Raw genomic sequence first — 19,641 nt, 5'->3', positions numbered from 1 at the left:
TAAACACATTTCTACTTAGAATGAAAATTAAATTGAGTTCACCAACAAATTACTTCTCACTGTCTTTTGAATAAAGAAGTTACTGTTTTCATAGATAGTGGTCTTCCTATTAATCGTTATCTAGCATGAGTACAATAGACAAACTGTGGATCATGTTACACCATTAATACGCACTTTTAATACACAAGAGGAACCCAATATTGTACAGAATTCGACTTGAATAGCAAGAGTAATTGAAGCTTTCTATAATTAAGTAACTTCGAGCATTTGAACTACTTTCAATGGAGGGTGGCCCTTAATCTTAACCACTGTAGCAGAGCAAACTAAACACACTTCAATACACTAGAGAAACAAGCCCTTAACGAGCATGAACATGCAGCTTTCAACAGCAATAGTTCTCAACTGTTACTGCAGTAGAACACAACTTGACGTGGTTATAAGACAATAGCTCACCTTTGGGTGATTTTCAACAGGCTGCACTGTGATCATTTAATTTGAAAACCTCTATAAGCCACAGTTTTGAGAACGTTCATTTTAGAAGTTGGCAACAAAATATTAATAAGCAGTTGTAATAGAAAAATTATTTTCAGCAAGCATCATTTACTATATTACTCAGTTCTGCTACATTAACTTTAACTTAGTTTCATCTCACTATCTTCAAATGGCATTAATTAGTAAAACACTGGGCTTTAAATGTTCTTCCAATAAGGACACTCGGTAATTACTTTAGCATGGGAAGGATCCTAAGTGGAAATGTGACAGACGATAAATCAAGGTAAGTTTTCATTAATAGTCTTTTGCTTTACCTTATAATTGAAAACAAATAAATCATCCACATTAGCTGATCTTTCACTGTACATTTCTACAATTCCTTGGTTCCTTTTCAGTGATTGCGCAATGTGATGGCGAGTGCATGTCGATGGGTGGATTTGCAGGCGGAAAAGCTGGACTCTGTCATTTCTCGGTGGCGTTGATAGATACCAATTCCAGAATAGTTCCAGCTCTTTATCCATCCATCCGAGGCATTAGCACTTTGGAAAACGGCACCAAAAGCCTCTCTCGGCACCAGCACAATACACAACTTTTACATGAGCAGTTGATAGTTTGGTAACTCGTCCCCGTCTAACTCTTAATTCACCTCTTCTACCTATGCCAGCAACAATTTGCGCGCACTACTGAGTTCCGTTCCGGAGGGGAACCACACCACCTTCTACATACAAAATAACTAAGAACCCTAAGTGAAGGTCAGCAGTTTACATAACAGCAAACAATCACTTTAAACAAAACATATTATTTACATATATTGGTAGTTCCACAAAAAATTATTTAAATACAGTTATTCAATTTTAAAGACAACCAAAGAGATTATGTGAGAAAGACAAACAATATAATTTTCTCATTTTGTGCATATTACGGAGATTACACTTCATTGCAGTATCGAATTAATCATACACTAATTACAGATGTTGAACAAAACAGAAAGCTAAATGAATAAACAAAAGGTATGTAGTGTCTAAGCTGTGGTGTTACACCTGGCAAACAGCTGTTAGGCTTTCTGACCACAATCGGTAATTCAATTAGACGACGTGTAAACAGCTTCAGTCTTATATTTATACTTATCCTTCACTATACAAAAAGCCGCTCCGTTCATATTAGTCGAAAATTTTTAAATGGGTTGCATTTACATGAGAGGCAAAATCGATAGCTGAACTGGAAAACCGGCAACTAGAAGCGGATTTCCAGAATCGATTTTTACGTGTCTACGTGACCATCCAGAAGCGGTATTGGGAAATCGGTCGCGACATCCCGTTTTCGGAGCCATATGTAAACGGAGTGACAGACATTCTTGCATGCGGATCTTAAGCCTCGTGTGCCGAACGCGGCGACAACGTCCAGAAGTGCATTGGTTGTACATACCGTTGCGCTCCGCAACGCACTTACTGGAGGCGGCATCATTGACGCCTGTATCTGTTTGGTCGGTTGCTGTGTCCGCGATCGGAATTGCACCTTACACCGAGGCGGCAAAAGTCATGAGATATCCCGTAGTTTCGTGTCGGACGTCCTTTCCCCTGGCACAATGCACCAACTCGATTACAGAAACATTGAGCCATGGTGCCTCTATAGCCGTCTATAATTGCGAAAGTGTTGCCGTTGTAGGACTTTGTGCACGGACTGATGTCTCGTTAATGTGCCATAAATGTTCAGTAGGTAGCCAAATATTCAACTCGAACTGTGCAGAAAATTCTTCAAACCATTCGCGAACAATTGTGACCCCGTGACATGGCCAATTGTAACTCACAAAATTCTTTCGTTGTTTGGGAATATTAAGTACATGAATGACTGCTAATGGCTTCCAAGTAGCCGGACAAGGTCATTGATAGGTTCATTTGGACCAGTAGACCTAATACATTCCATGTATTGAAACGTCCCCTTAGAAAAATTACTGAATTACTGTGCTGGTAAACCAATCAACACTAAACTGACACACAATATTTTTAGCGCAACGCAATCTGACTTTCAAAAATTCCCACAAAAGAATGGCTCTGACTAACAATAACCTATACCTTTCATGAATCACTTGCATCACAAAAATCTTCGTTACTCGAACTACTGCAATACAGCGAGCGCCAATACTGCCAGCTAAATAAAAGATACTAAACTACGTAGGCACTAACTACTGATAGGCATAGTTAGCAAATGAAAGATTTCGATAAAGAACAAACAATGTATTTACCTTAATAGTGTTCAAAAGTCATTATATATATATATCAGTTCATGACATCCAGTCTTACAAATTTACTGTCTCTGATGGACACACGTCCAGATCATCTGCTTTCAAAACTCCCCCATCTCTCTCCCCACATCCACCAGTGTTGGCGGCTCAGCTCCAACTGCGCAACGCTATGTCCTGTTAACAGCCAACTGCCCAACACTACAATAGCAAATTCCAACAATGCAAACCAGCCACAGACTGCACAAATCACAATCAGTGATTTTCATAGAGAGCGCTACGTGGCGTTACCAGCATAAAAACCCAAACAGCCTACTTACAGTATACGCAGCTCACACCATTATGGATCCACCACCAGCTTGCACAGTGCAAGCTATGAAGATGGAAAGGGGAGGGGGGAAGAAAGGAAAGGGATTAATGTTATCAGCTGCATTTGGACATTACCCGAAAATAGCGATGACAAGTGAAAATGTGCACTGTACCGGGATTCGAACCCAGGCTCTCCTGCTTACTAGGAACATGCGTTAACCACTGCGCCACCCTTACGACCGACCCACATTCTCACATAGTGTCCCCCATCGGCAGTCCGTCTCCATTTCTTCCAAGGTCGCTACTCTGAAATTCCAATAGGAGATCAGACGTACTTGTGCATTCTCACTGAAGAAGGTGGATCCATTGCCCATCTAGGCAAATCAGTGACATAAATGCATGGTGTCTGCTCTTTCGGACATTTCATTGACCTCAGAGCACCGTAGGTACATTCAGTTCATTTTAACTCATAATTAATGTAGACGATTACACACTGTGTTTGTATTCTCCCACATATTACTTATCATATAACTGCATGACGTTTGTTTCCATGCATCATTATAATTTTTTACATTTGAAATCTGTATGAAAAAGGGCATAGACTACTAGCATTTACACAAGTATCTAATGAACTATAATACTGCAACTGGTTTTTCTCCATTGAGGACTGTTGTTCAACATAATTGTATACATTAACACATTATCTTTCTATATTTTTTACTAAATTAGTATGTGCTGTTTTCTTATTTGTTCTAAGTCCCCTTAAAGGTCTTATTGATGCCACTATGGCAATACAATAACATAATCAATGCTAATAGTGAACAAATATGCAAAGTAAGACCTGGTCATGCAGACACCAGTCAGATTACGGAGCATTGGCTTTTTCGTGTTGACACACCAAGTAAATCGATAGTCAGATATCTCTGCAACGTGATCGTAAGGTCTGTGTGTTATTCAGTTCATAGTGAGAGAATAGAGTGGACACGATGTACAGATGTTCTCAGTACATAACTGTTACCCATAGACAGCTATTAATAACAATGCAGCATTCTGTTAGTCGCATTTCACATTGCAGTTTGACAATAACTAGCTGCGTAGCTTCTTGTAAGTACTGTGGGGTACTATCACGTGACACTGTGCGTATAATATTTGTACACATGGTAAAAAATTATTTATGTCTTAGAACTACATACGCTTGGTTTTTCTTTTCTCCTTTTGATACAGGACTTGCAGATGATCTGATTCAGCACCAAAGTCGATTGCCTTCAATAAAAATGAATTAGTGTAGATGTCTGTAGCACAACGCAATTTTTGAACATGGTCGACGAAATATATATTTAGAAACACATCAAAGACTGTTTAAAAGACAGATAATAACACCCTTCTGCTTTAGGTCTCGTTTTCTTTCTAAGTGTCGAATATCATAAAAAAATATTTTTTCTGATTAAGTACGTCTGCCGAAACAGTTTTCATTGAAATGTTTCTCCCTTTATGATTTTATTTTTTCTATAGAGTTCCCTTATCATTCGTTGACATATTGTAATACGGGAACAATCTTTTTGGTTTCAGAGCTTTCGTCTCTTTTGTGGGAGAACACTAGTAGGAAAAATACCAGGACATCGATAAATCTTCGCAAAGTTTGACAAAAACAAAGACGAAAAGAATGTAAAGATTAAGAAGGCACAAAATCCATTACTAGAAAAGAGTGTATACGGCGAGAATAGATTAACTCCGTATTTTTTTGTAGTCCTCAGTTGTTTATTATATTACGGTATACGGATAATTTCTGCTTTATGGACCGTCTGACTACAACTGAATGAAACACAGTTTTCGTTCCATACGCGTTTCACCTTTATTGTCTGCAAGGCATCTTCAGTGGCAGGTTGCGTGGACAATATTCCACATATTACGAGTATTGAGTTCCTAGTGCTATGAAATGTGGAAAAAACCGCAAGTGGCATTTATAAGAAGAGGAACGACCCCAAAAATGGAACAGGAGCGTAATATGTAGAAAATCGTCAATGCAACTTGCCACTGAAGATTCCTTGCAGAGAATAAAGGCGAAACGCGTGTGGCACGAAAATTGTGTTTCATTCAGATGTAGCCAGACGGTCCATAAAGTAAAAATTATCAGTATGCCGTAATAATTAACTCCGTATGTTAGCAGGTGAAGCGAGAATCTCCTTCTTCTGTGAATTCGCTGTCTGCAGCACACTCAGAATTCCAGAGCTTCCCATTCGGCAGAGTCATTGACGTTACTGATCGACCGGCGCCGTGGTTGTGGAGTGACTTACACTGAGGTGAGTAACGTCATGGAATAGCGATACGAACACATACAGATAGATCTAGTATAACAGTGATCGACGGCCGTTAGTAAACAACCGACAGCAGCGGCGTTTGCGTGGTCGTCAGTGCTAAGAAACAAAGCAATATTGCGTGAAATAGCCGCAAAAAGCAATGTACGACCAACATATCCGTTAGGACAGTGAGGCCGTTTGGTGTTAATGGCGGCACACGACCGACCGATTCCCTTTGCTGACAGCTTGGACAATTAGAAAACCATGACCTGGTCAGATGAGTCCCGATTTCACTTAGTAAGAGTTGATGGTAGGGTTTCAGTTTGGTGCAGACTCCACGAAGCCATGGATCCAAGTTGTCAACATGGCACTGTGCAAGCTGGTGGTGGCTCCACAATGGTGTGAGCTGTGTATACATGGAATGCACTAGGTCTTGTGGTCCAACTGGACCGATCACTGATTCTGTCCGCCTATTTGGAGGCCATTAGCAGTCATTCATGTACTTAATATTTCCAAACAACGATAGAATTTTGTGAATGACAATGGTCCTGATAGTCTCACTTTCACCGTTTTGGTGGCAAACTGTCCAGCAGACATTTCTGACAACACAGGCAATTTTGGTGCGTCCGTGTGGACAGAAAATAACCGCGTGTGACATCTGCGACGCAGTACAGAAATAAAAAACCAAGGGGACGCTGCAGTAGACTTGCTTACCACGGGCAGACTGTTGAGACAACAAGGTCACTCGTGTCAAACAGCCTTTAGAGGATTCCAAATGGCAATCGACGCTATACCACATCGTAAATATTCAAGTTACGTTCGTACAGTGTATTTTCGCTAGCTATGCGACAGATTCGACGATTTTTAGGGTTGCGTAGCTCGGTCGATAAAAACGGAAACCTTATTGGACAGCAACTGTCCCCCTGCCTGTCCTGCTTTTCTCAGGATCAGATAGAGATTATTGTTGTTGTTGTTGTGGTGGTCTTCAGTCCAGAGACTGATTTGATAAAGCACTCCATGCTACTCTATCCTGTGCAAGTTTCTTTATCTCCCAGTACCTACGGCAGCCTACAATCTTCTGAATCTGTTTAGTGTATACATCTCTTGGTCTCCTTCTACGATTTTTACGCTCCACGCTGCTCTCCAATACTAAATTAGTGATCCCTTGATGCCTCAGAATATGTCCGACAAACCGGTCCCTTCTTCTAGTCGAGTTGTGCCACAAATTTCTCTTCTCCCCAATTCTAGTCAATACCTCCTCATTAGTTATGTGATCTACTCATCTAATCTTCAGCATGCTTCTGTAGCACCATATTTCGAAAGCTTCTATTCTCTTTTTTTCTAAACTATTTATTATCCACGTTTCACTTCCATACATGGCTACACTCCACACAAATCCTTACAGAAACGACTTCCTGACACTTAAATCTATACGATGTTAACAAATTTCTCTTCTTCAGAAACGCTTTCCGTGCCATTGCCAGTCTACATTTTATATCCTCTCTACTTCCACCATCATCAGTTATTTTTCTCCCCAAATAGCAAAACTCCTTTAGTACTTTATGCCTCTCATTTCTTAATCTAATACCCTCAGCGTCCTCCGATTTAATTCGACTACATTCCATTATGCTCGTTTTGCTTTTGTTCATGTCCATCTTATATCCTCCTTTCAAGACACTGTCCATGCCGTTCAGCTGCTCTATCAGGTCTTTTGCTGTCTCTGACAGAATTAAAATGTCATCGGCGAACTTTAAAGTTATTATCTCTTCTCCATGGATTTTAATTCCTACGCCGAATTTTTCTTTTGTTTCCTTTACTCAGGTAGAGGTATCAAGTTGAAATTTATGTCCAACCTAAGTTCTACGGTACATTTGCGATGTAAATGATTTTAAGCGTCTATGTCAATGCAGTCAAAAGAGACGACTGTTTATGTCAAATATTTTGATACTGGCAACTCATTCATCAGAGCCTGTGGTTTAATTATTCATATAAATAGTGAAGTTGGTACAGAATCCTGGCAGCGCGTGTCCTACACGCAATTTTTCCTCGTTTTTCCCTTCGGAATCCAGTAGGCACATTGGAGAAGGATTATTCAAGACAAACAGTTAGCCTCCGTAGCTCAGTGGTCAGTATGGCAGAATACTGTGTGAGGAGCAGTGGTTCGACTCACAGCCAGATCGGAGATTTTCTCCACTGGGAGACTGGTTGTTCTATCATCATCATTTCAGCACCTCAGACACGCAAGTCGTCGAAATGGTGTCAGTTAAATAGGCTTGCACCAGGCTACCGGTCTACCCGTTGGCAGGCGCTAGCCAGATGCACATTTCAACAGGAGGAAAGCACCGCCTGGAACCCTCATAGAACCTCTTATATTCTCAATTTACGTAGGAAAAGTTATCAGATAGGTTCAACAACTTCACGACATTGTTCAGTGGCGTTACTGTTGTGGAAAGGAACGAATCGTCGTTTGCCGATCGAAGAGAAACTTACAATGACTAGTGCAAACCTTCCATTCCATATAATGAATAATATACATGTGTAAGTTTCGAAAATGCATTGCAATGCCTATAACAATGAGCAACGACCAGCCACAATCCAATTACGAGACTAGTGATCAGTACCTGCAATGCGTGACTTTGTTTAGTTCTTCAATGTTAATATTAAGAAGTTATATTAAATAGGACGGAAATATAAGATCATTATTAGAGAATGTGAATGGAAGATTAAGACTTGGTGCTACCGTTCCGCGAATAGGCGATATACCTGAATAGGAAATTGCACAAGAGACACTTGTCATCCAGTTATCGTATAATAGGTTAGGGTCGACTGTAGTGGTACAAAATAGTTTCCGCTATGTACTAAACAGTCATTTGCTGAGTGTGTAAAGCTGTGTTAACCAAATACGATTGGTGGCATATGTATCAATTCAGGATGAGAACCACCTACCACCAAAAGTAATTAATCTTACAAGGTGGTTTTCTTGCACGCAGCTGGCATATACCCTCTTCACAGGGTAAAATAGGGTTGCCTACATCTATATAAAAAATGATGGCAAATTTTACTAGCATAAATTCGCAACAATTTTTTAATTGAAACTTTACAAAACACTACAGTCCTTCACTTACAGAGGAAAGTAACTCCTCTAAGTATTGGAACAATGTTTGTACTCCCTCAAAGTACTGCTATCAAAGATGGCGGCAATGAATTAGTTCATATGGCGGCAATGACGTCAATCAAAATGGCGGATTTTGGCGGTAAGCTTGAATTTTGGCAGGGAAGTGCCACGCCCACCTCCGCCCAGAAAATGGCGTGAAGTTCAAATTCCAGCAGAATAATGCACCACACCCCGGTTATCTCTACTATACAAAGAAAATGGCAGGAAAAAAGGACTCCTCTTTATTATTTAACCAATTAAAAGCACTTGTGTTCTCCACTGGGTCTGGACTCCAACTGGCTTAGTTCATATCGTCGCCTTCAGAGGACGCCAACGTGACGTCAGGTGATGACGCAAGTAGCGTTATTCAAGATGGTCGCACCCAGTGTGTTCACAACAATCTCATGAGCCCAACTCGCTTAGCTCATATCGTCGCCACCAGAAGATGCAACCATGATGTCAGATCACGACACAAGTGCAGTAATTCAAGATGGCTGCACCCGTGTATCCACTACAAGCTCCAGAGACCAACTGAATTAGTTCATATCGTCACTGCCAGAGGACGCAACCATGCCGTCGGGTGATGACACGATATCATCTGCTCTTTCTCTCCCAGGCGCTATAACCAGATATGCGCAGCGTCAGCGGCCCGCAAGTGAAAAGCTACTGACCTCACGGTCTCCAGCCTAGACACTTGCACTGGACACTGTCTTCTGTAAATATGCTAACGAATTTAACTGCACACATGTGACACCAACATCGCTCATCTAACCTATTAATTACCTAAGTACTTCATTCCATTTTAATTTTAATCATATTCAATAAGTGAAATTACAATTTCAATATTCAATCATCAAATGAGAAGTTCCACATTTTGCCACTATGAACGCAGTATTCATTCATGACCTAGCACCCCCCACCACCTCTAGAATGCTACTCTCCTCTTGGCTACTGCACCAGTCACGTGATTCGACTTTGTAGAACCTAGGACTTGGAATCAATATTCACCAGTGTCACACCCACCTGGATTTGGAGTCAAACAGTTAAAATCTCCACCACTATCCGCAACCCAGCACCATGTCCTCTTACCGACCTATGTTGGCGTGCTAACGTGTACTAACATGCACAACATGCATTGTGCATGATGTAATCTGAGATGATGGGGCGAAATGGCGGGAAATCCACTCTCTCTTTTCTAAATATAAGTTTTTATTTTGCGATCAATGTCTCCACCGCGAGATCTAGACTATAGCTGACATAGTACACATTACTGCTGCCATAGGGTACTGTCGTCCCTCTTGTGACCTAACCCCAGATGATGGTCTGTAGGAGGAAAATGATGTGAAAATGAGTCACACTCCGCTGGGCTGCTGGGGAGAGTAAGGAAGGAGTGCACTCTATTTAGTTTCGAACATTTTATTTAGCGATGGAACATATTTATCACACTGACGCAAAACACTTGCCATCTTACGCCTGGGGTCACAATACACAGTCTTCAGACATGCAAACAACTCCTAATTTACACAAATAATTTAAGTACAGACTCCTCCCAAATAATTCAGCACAGTTATGCATAGACACGCTCAGTACTCTTAAACTGTCCCAATAACTCATCGCACAGCCTACCGACCCACTCGCAAAATAATTCAATGAATGTATGCAAGTACCCTCTGCCAACACTGTTGAGTAGAGCGCACAGGCAACCCCAATGATGTGGCGCAGTCATCAGCTGTCAAATCACGTACAGGTCCCCGCCTGGGTCCTGCAAGCATGAGGTGGCAACATCTCATTCATACTTCATTTCTGAAAATTCCTATCCAAATACGTGTTCACCTAGACACACGTGCTGACATGATAGGGCGGGAGTGTAGCTGCGATCTGATGCCGAACGCAGGTGAAAGTTGTATGTAGGTGCCATTGATGATGCGACCTGTCATGGTTGAAGGCTCATTTACAGAGCGTGCACTACAAGCAGGGACGGGCGCGTGCGGCGTTCCTCGTTACCCGCACTCTAACTGTGGTCCAGAGAAGACGCTGCAGAAATACATTCCAGAATAGCAGAACCTGCTTTCTCCTTACCCATTCTAGCAGACCTTACGTGATGTTTGACTGACACTTTGGCATGCGTAGCTACTTACCATCGCAAGCACATTTAGCAACGTTCTCAATCTTATACTCAAGTCACGTTGCTTTCTAAAATAATAACCAAGTCAAACTCTAGTAAATTCCATAGTCCCCCAGAAATTCTTAATGTGTGGTTTTCTAGTAGTTTTCGTCTCCTCGCAGCCTGTATGCATGGAATTCTTGCCCTAACAGGCTCTCGACATGTGCAACTGTTCACACAGCTATGTAGAGGCTACCATATACCAGCACAAAGCATGTAAATGAATCCAACATAATCATTTGCTCTTATCGAATTTACAGCCAAATTACTGATGCTGCCGGTATCCAAGCACCTTCCACCTCTTCTTTCTGGGACTTTCAGCAGTAAAATTATTTTGCACAGATCGCTAAAGTGGATTATAATTAAACCTTTAACCTTGTCTATAGATCATCAAATGCATACCATACTCACAATGATATTGGAAGCCACGAACATATCTACCAGTGTAACTACAATTAAATATTACCATTGCTGCTACAGTCTGGCACCCATCGTTGTAGAGTTGGTTCAAATGGCTCTGAGCACTATGGGACTCAACTGCTGTGGTCATAAGTCCCCTAGAACTTAGAACTACTTAAACCTAACTAACCTAAGGACATCACACACATCCATGCCCGAGGCAGGATTCGAACCTGCGACCGTCGCGGTCGTGCGGTTCCAGACTGTAGCGCCTTTAACCGCTCGGCCACTCCGGCCGGCGTTGTAGAGTTAATCCCTGCTCTGGACAAGTGTGCTTCAGTATCTATAGCACATATAATTTTCCACTTAAAACTCTCACTCATAGCCTTGTCATTATCAATCTGCTCAATCTATACATCCCTCACGATAGTACACACAGTCATCCTCTCTAGTCATGCCATAACATAAACGATACTAACTTTACAATGCAATATAAACACATTTTACCAAAGTAAGCCACACCAACTTTACAATACAATATATAAAAATTTTAGACAAACAGTGCAGTTATCTTTTATACCTGTACAGCTACTGAAAAAGTTACTGTATGTCTACACTCACACCCACTTTATCTCACTATGCTCCTCAGTCCTAGGGAAGCACCGTCCACCTTTTCTTTCTTTCTACAGACGTGACATTCAGAGGCAATAAAGTATTTTACACTCATTGCCACATTGCACCGACAGCTAAACCTCGCAATGTGCCATAAATATCGTCAAATACGTAAACATACCTACTCATTTACACTCTCCTCCTACTGGGGACAGGAGCTTGAATATTAGTGAGTGAAACCGATCTCCAACACAGCAATATATCAATGCGTACCCTATCTATATATTAAACATACAGTTCACATCCTACACCATACAAAATCACACATTTTACATCAGAAAGCCCTCATTGAATCGAAGTCACTCTCAGAACTGATGTGCAAAGACATCCTCCTTTCCCTATCGATACTAATGCGCTATTGTTTGTAGTCCGGACCTGTCTGCTTGCTTGCCTTTCTACACCCATCCCCAGACTCTGGGATTACACCAACGGAAGTATTTCTGCATCATCAGTCATAATATTATATGATGATCACGGTACTTCTAGATATAAAGCACTCAGCAGTAGCCTTCCGATCGCTCACGCAACATAATTCCCAAGATATAGACCCGAAATCATTTCTCTACAAACACGAAACTTTAGCTATGTGGAGCATCTGCTAGACCATTTAGTAACTAGAAACAGACATATGAAAAATTATATCTCCACCCGCGAATACTGATCTCACTAATTTAACATATTCCATATCATCTCTCTAATTTACAAGCCATGTCCAGTCATCAGGATGGTATGGATTTGACTTGGAGTACAGTGATAGCAAAATAAAGAGTATGTCCAGTCATAAGGAAGGTACAGATTTTTCTATTTCCAGAGCCACTACCGTCAGAGAGAGCAGACGATCTTCTGTCATCACCTGATGTCGCAGTAGCATTGTCTGGCAACGATGATACAAACTAATTTAGTTGGGCTCTGGAGCTCGTGGTGGGTACACTGATTGCTGCCATCTTGAATAACTGCACTTGCGTCATGATCTGGCGTCATGGTTATGTCCTCTGGTCGCGATGATATGAACTAAGCCAGTTGGGCTCTGGAGCACGTTATGAACATACTGGGTGGGGCCATCTTGAATAACGCGACTTGCGCTGTCACCTGGCGTCACAGTGGCGTCCTCTGGTGGCGACAATATGAACTAAGCCAGTTGGGGTCCAGACCCAGTGCAGAACACACCTGCTTGAAATTGGTTAAATAATAAAGACAAGTCCTTTTTTCCCACAATTTTCTTTGCTTAGTAGAGATAACTGTGGTTTGGGTATCATCCTGCTGGAATTTGAACTTTGCATCATTTTTCTGGGGGGGGGAAGGAGGGCGTGGCACTTTCCTGCCAAAATTCAAACGTTCCACCAAAATCCGCCATCTTGATTGACGTCATCGCCACCATCGTGGATGACATCATCGCATCCATCTTGGATAACAGTACTTAGGGGTGGCACGAATGTTGTTCCAATACTCCCGTATGATGCATCACTGCTAAGTAACACACGAGTAACTCAATGAAACTTGGACCTTGCTGTACAGATTGGTAGTGATGCAAGGATTATTGTAGAGAATTGGTTTAAAAAACTTTATTTCAGTGGCTTGAACCAAGTCTTTAGAAGTTTCCTTCCAGTGTAACTTTGGCTGCTCTTCCGTGATCCTAGCTGCCTTAGTTTCAGAAACAAGTGAGTTCTGTCTGCTTAAAGCTGTTGGCAATAGATGATTTCGGTTCTCTGCTGATGTTGCTGACGAATTCACGCCTTCACTTTATCCAATATTGAGCACGTGGAGTGGGTGACATGTGTTGATACTGGAGGGTTGTGGAGAGCATAACACAGTCGTTTCTGTCTCTTGTGATCCAGACCTTGACAGTAACAGACGTCTGTTCTGGGATGCAGAGCCTCTGGCTCCGCATCTCGTGATCAGCCAAGAGCAGAATTTTACATGAACTGCAGCCTCTCCTGTTGCCCGTGTCTTAAGTTTGCTTGTCTACAAATGATAACTTGCTATCCTTTGCATGCCCAATGTGTTCCGTATACTGAAATATATGCTCTTTATTTGGTTTATTTGCTAGTTCTCATTTAATATTAGTCCTACAATCATACTCCTAATTGTTATCGCACGACCACCTGGAATGCCAATGTGTAGTCCAGAAGGGAACCGATAGAAACACATGACACGAAGAGCAAAGACACTTTTACTCAAAAGCCAGCCGGATTTGGCTGAGCGGTTCTAGGCGCTACAGTCTGGAACCGCGTGAGCGGGACGGTCACAGGTTCGAATCCTCCCTCGGGCATGGATGTGTGTGATGTCCTTAGGTTAGTTAGGTTTAAGTAGTTCTAAGGTACTGATGACCTCCGTAGTTAAGGCCCATAGTGCTCAGAGCCATTTGAACCATTTTTTTTTTTTTACTCAAAAACAATGTCAGACTGATGTCAACGTGACGATTACAAACTGCACGACATGCTTCTTGGGATGGTGATTGACCACGATGTAAGCTCTGGAATGCTCTGGAAGGTCCTCCCTTGATGGCCACGAAATTAGTAAGCAGATAGTGTGACGACACTGGTTCATGACACGTCGTTAAGCGACAATACAGGGTAGACCATTTATCGTGACCGGGCCAAATATCTCACGAAATAAGCGTCAAATGAAAACACTACAAAGAAATAAACTTGTCTAGCTTGAAGGGGGAAACGAATTGGCGCTATGGTTGGCCTGCTAGATGGCGCTGCCATAGGTCATACGGATATCTACTGCGTTTTTATAAATAAGAACCCCCATTGTTTATCACATATTCGTGTAGCACGTAAAGGAATATGAATGTTTTAATTGGACCACTTTTTTTGCATTGTGATAGATAGCGCTGTAATAGCCACAAACATAAGGCTCACAATTTTTGACGAACAGTTAGTAACAGATAGGTTTTTTAAATTAAAATACAGAGCGTAGGTACGTTTGAACATTTTATTTCGGTTTTTCCAATGTGATAAATGTACCTTTGTGAACTTATCATTTCTGAGAACGCATGCTGTTACAGCGTGCTTGCCTGTAAATACCGCATTAATGCAATAAATGCTCAAAATGATGTCCGTCAACCTCAATGCATTTGGCAATACGTGTAACGACATTCCTCTCAACAGCGAGTAGTTCGCGTTCCGTAACGTTCACACATACACTGACAATGCTGTGACGCATGTTGTGAGGCGTTGTCGGTGGATCACGATAGCACATATCCTTCAACTACCTCCACAGAAAAAAATCAGGGGACGTCAGATGCGGTGAACGTGCGGGCCATGGTATGGTGCTTCGACGACCAATCCACCTGTCATCAAATATGCTATTCAATACCGCTTCAACCGAACGCGAGCTACGTGCCGGATATCAAAAATGGCTCTGAGCACTATGGGACTTAACATCTGTGGTCATCAGTCCCCTAGAACGTAGAACTAATTAAACCTAACTAACCTAAGGACATCACACACATCCATGCCCGAGGCAGGATACGAACCTGCGACCGTAGCCGTCACGCGGTTCCAGACTGAAGCGCCTAGAACCGCACGGCCACACCGGCCGGCTGCCGGATATCGATCATGTTGGGAGTACATCGCCATTCTGTTATCCAGTGAAACATCTTGTAGTAACATCGGTAGAACATTACGTAGGAAATCAGGATACATTGCACCATTTACAATGCCATCGATAAAATGGGGGCAAATTATCCTTCCTCCCATAATGCCGCACCATACATGAACTCACCAGGGTCGCTGATGTTCCAACTGTCGCAGCCATCGTGGATTTTCCGTTCCCCAATAGCGCATATTATGACGGTTAACGTTACCGCTGTTGGTGAATGATGCTTCCTCGCAAAATAGAACGCGTGTAAAAAGTCTGTCATCGTCCCGTAATTTTTCTTGTGCCTAGTGGAAGAAGTGTACACAACGTTCAAAGTCCTCGCCATGAAATTCCTGGTGCATAGAAATATGGTACGGGTGCAATCGATGTTGATGTAGCGTTCTCAACACCGACGTTTTTCAGATTCCCGATTCTCGCGCACTTTGTCTGCTATTGATGTGCGGATTAGCCGCGACAGCAGGTAAAACACCTACTTGGGCATCATCATTTGTTGCAGGTCGTGGTTCACGTTTCACAGGAGGCTGAACACTTCCTGTTTCCTTAAACAACGTAGCTATCCGGCGAACGATCCGGACACTTGGATGATGTCGTCCAGGATACCGAGCAGCATACATAGCACACACCCGTTAGGCATTTTGATCACAATTGCCATACATGAACACGACATCGACCTTTTCCGCAATTGGTAAACGGTCCGTTTTATCACAGGTAATGTATCACGATGCAAATACCGACCGCACTGGCGGAATGTTACGTGATACCACGTACTTATACGTTTGTGACTATTACAGCGCCATCTATCACGAAGCGAAAAAGGTGGTCCAACTAAAACATTCATATTTCTTTACGTACTACACGAATATTTAACAAAAAATGGGGGTTGCTATTTATAACATCGCAGTTGATATCCGTTTGACCTATGGCAGCGCCATCTAGCGGGCAACTATAGCGCCATCTGGTTTCCCCCTACAAGCTAGACAAGTTTCGTCCTTTGCAGTTTTTTCGTTTGATGCTTATTTCGTGAGATATTTGGCCCGGTCACTATAAATGGACCACCCTGTATATTTTTGTACTGTATTCTCGTGAAGTTTCTGAGTGGAAGAGAACGGTCAGCGAATTCTGGAGTTTTAGCTCGTGTTTTTCCCCATATTTCGAATGTGGTGAGGAGGTCTTGCCGCAAGCCTTAAGCGCTGGATAAACAATAGCAGAAATCCGTGAGGTTTCCGTCCTGGAATTCCTACAGGTAGTGGTCACCCGAGTAAGCCGCCTTGGATATCTCCTAAGCCAGGGTACTTCAGAAGCGCCCTTCCAGGCTATGCGAGCCAGGCGATTTCCCGTGAGAGTTGCACAGAGGCCCACATGTTTCCCAAGAGTCAGATAAAGAGAAAGAGCGAACGCTATGTTTTACTAAACAGTAAGGGAAGGATGTCCTGCCATCTTTCCGCCAACGGCAAAGCGACGGCTAATACATCGCCAACCTTTAGTTCGTTATCAGAGAACACAACAATCGCTGGAGGAGTAAAGTCTGTAGGCTTTCCCTGCGTGCAACATGAGAGAGAGCCAGTTCACCTCCTATGGTTTCTTTGGGGAGCGTAAGTGGTGGCTGTTCGTGTCTCGTCGTTGGAGTGTTGCTGTTCGGTGCCCGGCTTCAGCTTGCTGCTTCTTTATCTGTTTTGAGACAAGTGTCACATACAGCGTTTGCGTTGCCTTTGCACTGCGTAGCTCATACTTTGGGAGACTGTTCGTAACTTGTGGTTGCTTCTATGGATATTTCTTTATCATACTGGGATCAAGGGTTGATGTTATCCAGTATGTCCGCCTTCTGTGAGTTGCCTAATTTTTTGGAAGTATTTGCATCTCGATTTACTGTCTTCCAGAGAGCATGAAGGTGGCTTCTGCGCTGATAAAGTGCCTCTAAATTGGAATATTATCACAATGGTGATTAAAAAGAACTTTACATCCTACGTCCACTGATATTTACCATATTTGATGAAAGTAATGGTAAATTAATACAACTTTAATTTGAGCAATATTGAAAATGACCTTGAAATTGTATCTCTATTGATATTTACCTTTTCAATGAAAGTTATTGTAAATTAGAGCAACCAAAACTTGAGCAATATTGATTGAGCACAAATAAGTTACTATTTTGAACATAACTTTTCCTCACTCCATAATTTCCTCCTTCAATATTCTGATGAGGCGACACTTTTCACTGCAATAAGTATAGTCGCAGGACTGCAGCTCACTGAATCGCAGACTCACTTTGACAGTGTTCCCAATTTAATACAGCTGCCATTACGAGAAAGATAGTCTTTTGTTTTTATCTAGCAAGTTAGCTGTGTCCTTTCTTGTGTTATTAATTATTCCATTCTACTAATTCTAATTGAATATAGTTTTGTCGACAATGAAACTTCAAATGAATAAGCACTTAGCAGCGTGAATAATTGTCATTATAACAGTTGTGCGATTGTGTCGTATTCTATCAAAGCATAGAACTGCTTGCTTGGTTATTTGTGTGTTGTGTTCGCAAGTGTGGCAGGCAGCGTTCCCGAACGACTGCTAAACCCCAGTCGACATGCACACCGCACTATACAAAATATACGGAGCAGACTACAATATTTCAATCTGATGGTATGACGTTCCAATCCTCCACGAGCACGGTTCACTACCACTCGATGGACGGTTTGGGGCATGTGGGTGAGCTGCGATACGTCTCCCCCAAGGCAGCCCACATGCGGTCGATGTGGTTACGTCGGGAGGGAGGGGGGGCTGTAGGTCTGTCCATTCTCTAAATATCCTCTGATTCAAAGAGCTCTTCCTCCGGTGTTGCTCGATGCAATTACTCATTGTCATCCACAAAATTGAAGTCAGCACGAATGCACATCTGAAAAGACTCTAATGGGGAAGAAATACTGTGTCACAATTATTTAGAACGGTGAGCGTACTTTATTCAAAGATTTCGAGGTCAGCGCACCTATGAAACTTTATGCCTCCTCAAACGATAATACTTGGACCAGCGAAATGACAATTTTGCTCGGTACATTTCGTGTTCACAACTCTCGCCTTGTCACAGCGTTTCCGGAACACTGATCGGTATGAAACAACGAAGAAGGAGGACGAACTCTTGGAAACAGAGGATATTCGGTTAATCGACTTGCCTACCTGTTCCCTCGACTTAAGTCCCACCGAGCAAGTGTGGGGTGCGTTGCTGAGACGTATTGCAACGCGTCAAAATGCACCGACGACCATCGAGCATTTGTCAACGGCTTTGATGGAGGCAAGGAAATCCGTGGAGCACATTGTAGACATCTATTGCCGTCCGTGGTGAAGACACACACTATTAAGGATGACTCTTTTAGGTACTGATAACCCTGTCTCATACGAGCACGCGGCATCTTCACAGTGATCGCTCACGATCTGATACTGTCACGCCACTTAAACGCTACCAGGCCCGGTAACAACATTAAACAGAAAAAAACACTAATGTACTCTAATGGCTATAACGTCCGTCCCAGAGAGTTCAAACTATAATCATTGCCACACATCCCGATTGTGCGTAAATGTACAATGTTTCATTGAGATCTGACGATGTCTTCTGGGTGGTTCACTTTCTTGTTCAGGTAGTGTATTTGAAGAAAAAATTCATTATCAGAGAAAAACAGTGCACTAGTTTGGTCATTAGATTACGCTGGTTAACAAAAGGACGATGAAAAACAAATTATAAAATGAATATGTTTTGAAGAGTGGGATTGGGTTGGGTTGTTTGGGGGAAAAGACCAAACAGTCAGGTCATTGGTCTCATCGGATTAGAGAAGGACGGGGAAGGAAGTCGGCCGTGCCCTTTCGAAGAAACCATCCCGCCATTTGCCTGGAGCGATTTAGGGAAATCACGGAAAACATAAATCAGGATGGCCGGACGCAGGATTGAACCGTCGTCCTTCGGAATGCGAGTCCAGTGTTTTGAAGTGTGGAAAGGAATTATAGGGATGATCGAGCGAGAGAACAATGTGGACAATGAGGAGCGACAGTGGTAGATGGTGGCGTATTACCTAGCCTAGAGGTCGTAGCTTATCGACAGATGGCGACGTTAATTGCTGAGAAAGTAAATAACGGCTCGCAAGCGGTAAACGTCGTACTATGTATCAGACGTAGTCCTTAGAAAATGTGAGCTTCTGTTGGTACTAGTCCATCGTCAAAATAGTGCTTAACAGGAGGCATATCAAGTAGCACGTTGACTTTCGAAAAACCGCCGAGTTGCAGAAGAGTGATCCAGACGGTATGTGTATCAAAACTCGGTCCCAGG

General features: G+C 42.4%; 1 protein-coding gene across 3 annotated transcripts in view; it reads left to right on the top strand.

The window, feature by feature from the left end:
• LOC126465241 (probable cytochrome P450 6a13) overlaps positions 1-19,641 on the top strand; it is a 93,155-nt gene that overhangs the window by 11,695 nt on the left and 61,819 nt on the right. The window contains exon 2 of one of the 3 annotated variants that reach the window (XM_050096291.1): positions 5,208-5,340. The exons of 1 other annotated variant lie outside the window; for it this stretch is intronic. The gene's annotated coding sequence lies outside the window, so the exon portion shown is untranslated. Of the gene's footprint in view, positions 1-5,204; positions 5,341-19,641 lie in introns of all 3 variants that reach the window. One more of the 3 variants, XM_050096292.1, reaches the window with a different exon arrangement.

Source organism: Schistocerca serialis, chromosome 1 (assembly GCF_023864345.2).
Source record: "Schistocerca serialis cubense isolate TAMUIC-IGC-003099 chromosome 1, iqSchSeri2.2, whole genome shotgun sequence".
Classification (NCBI taxonomy): Eukaryota; Metazoa; Arthropoda; class Insecta; order Orthoptera; family Acrididae; genus Schistocerca; species Schistocerca serialis.
This window is presented reverse-complemented; position numbering and strand designations above follow the sequence as displayed.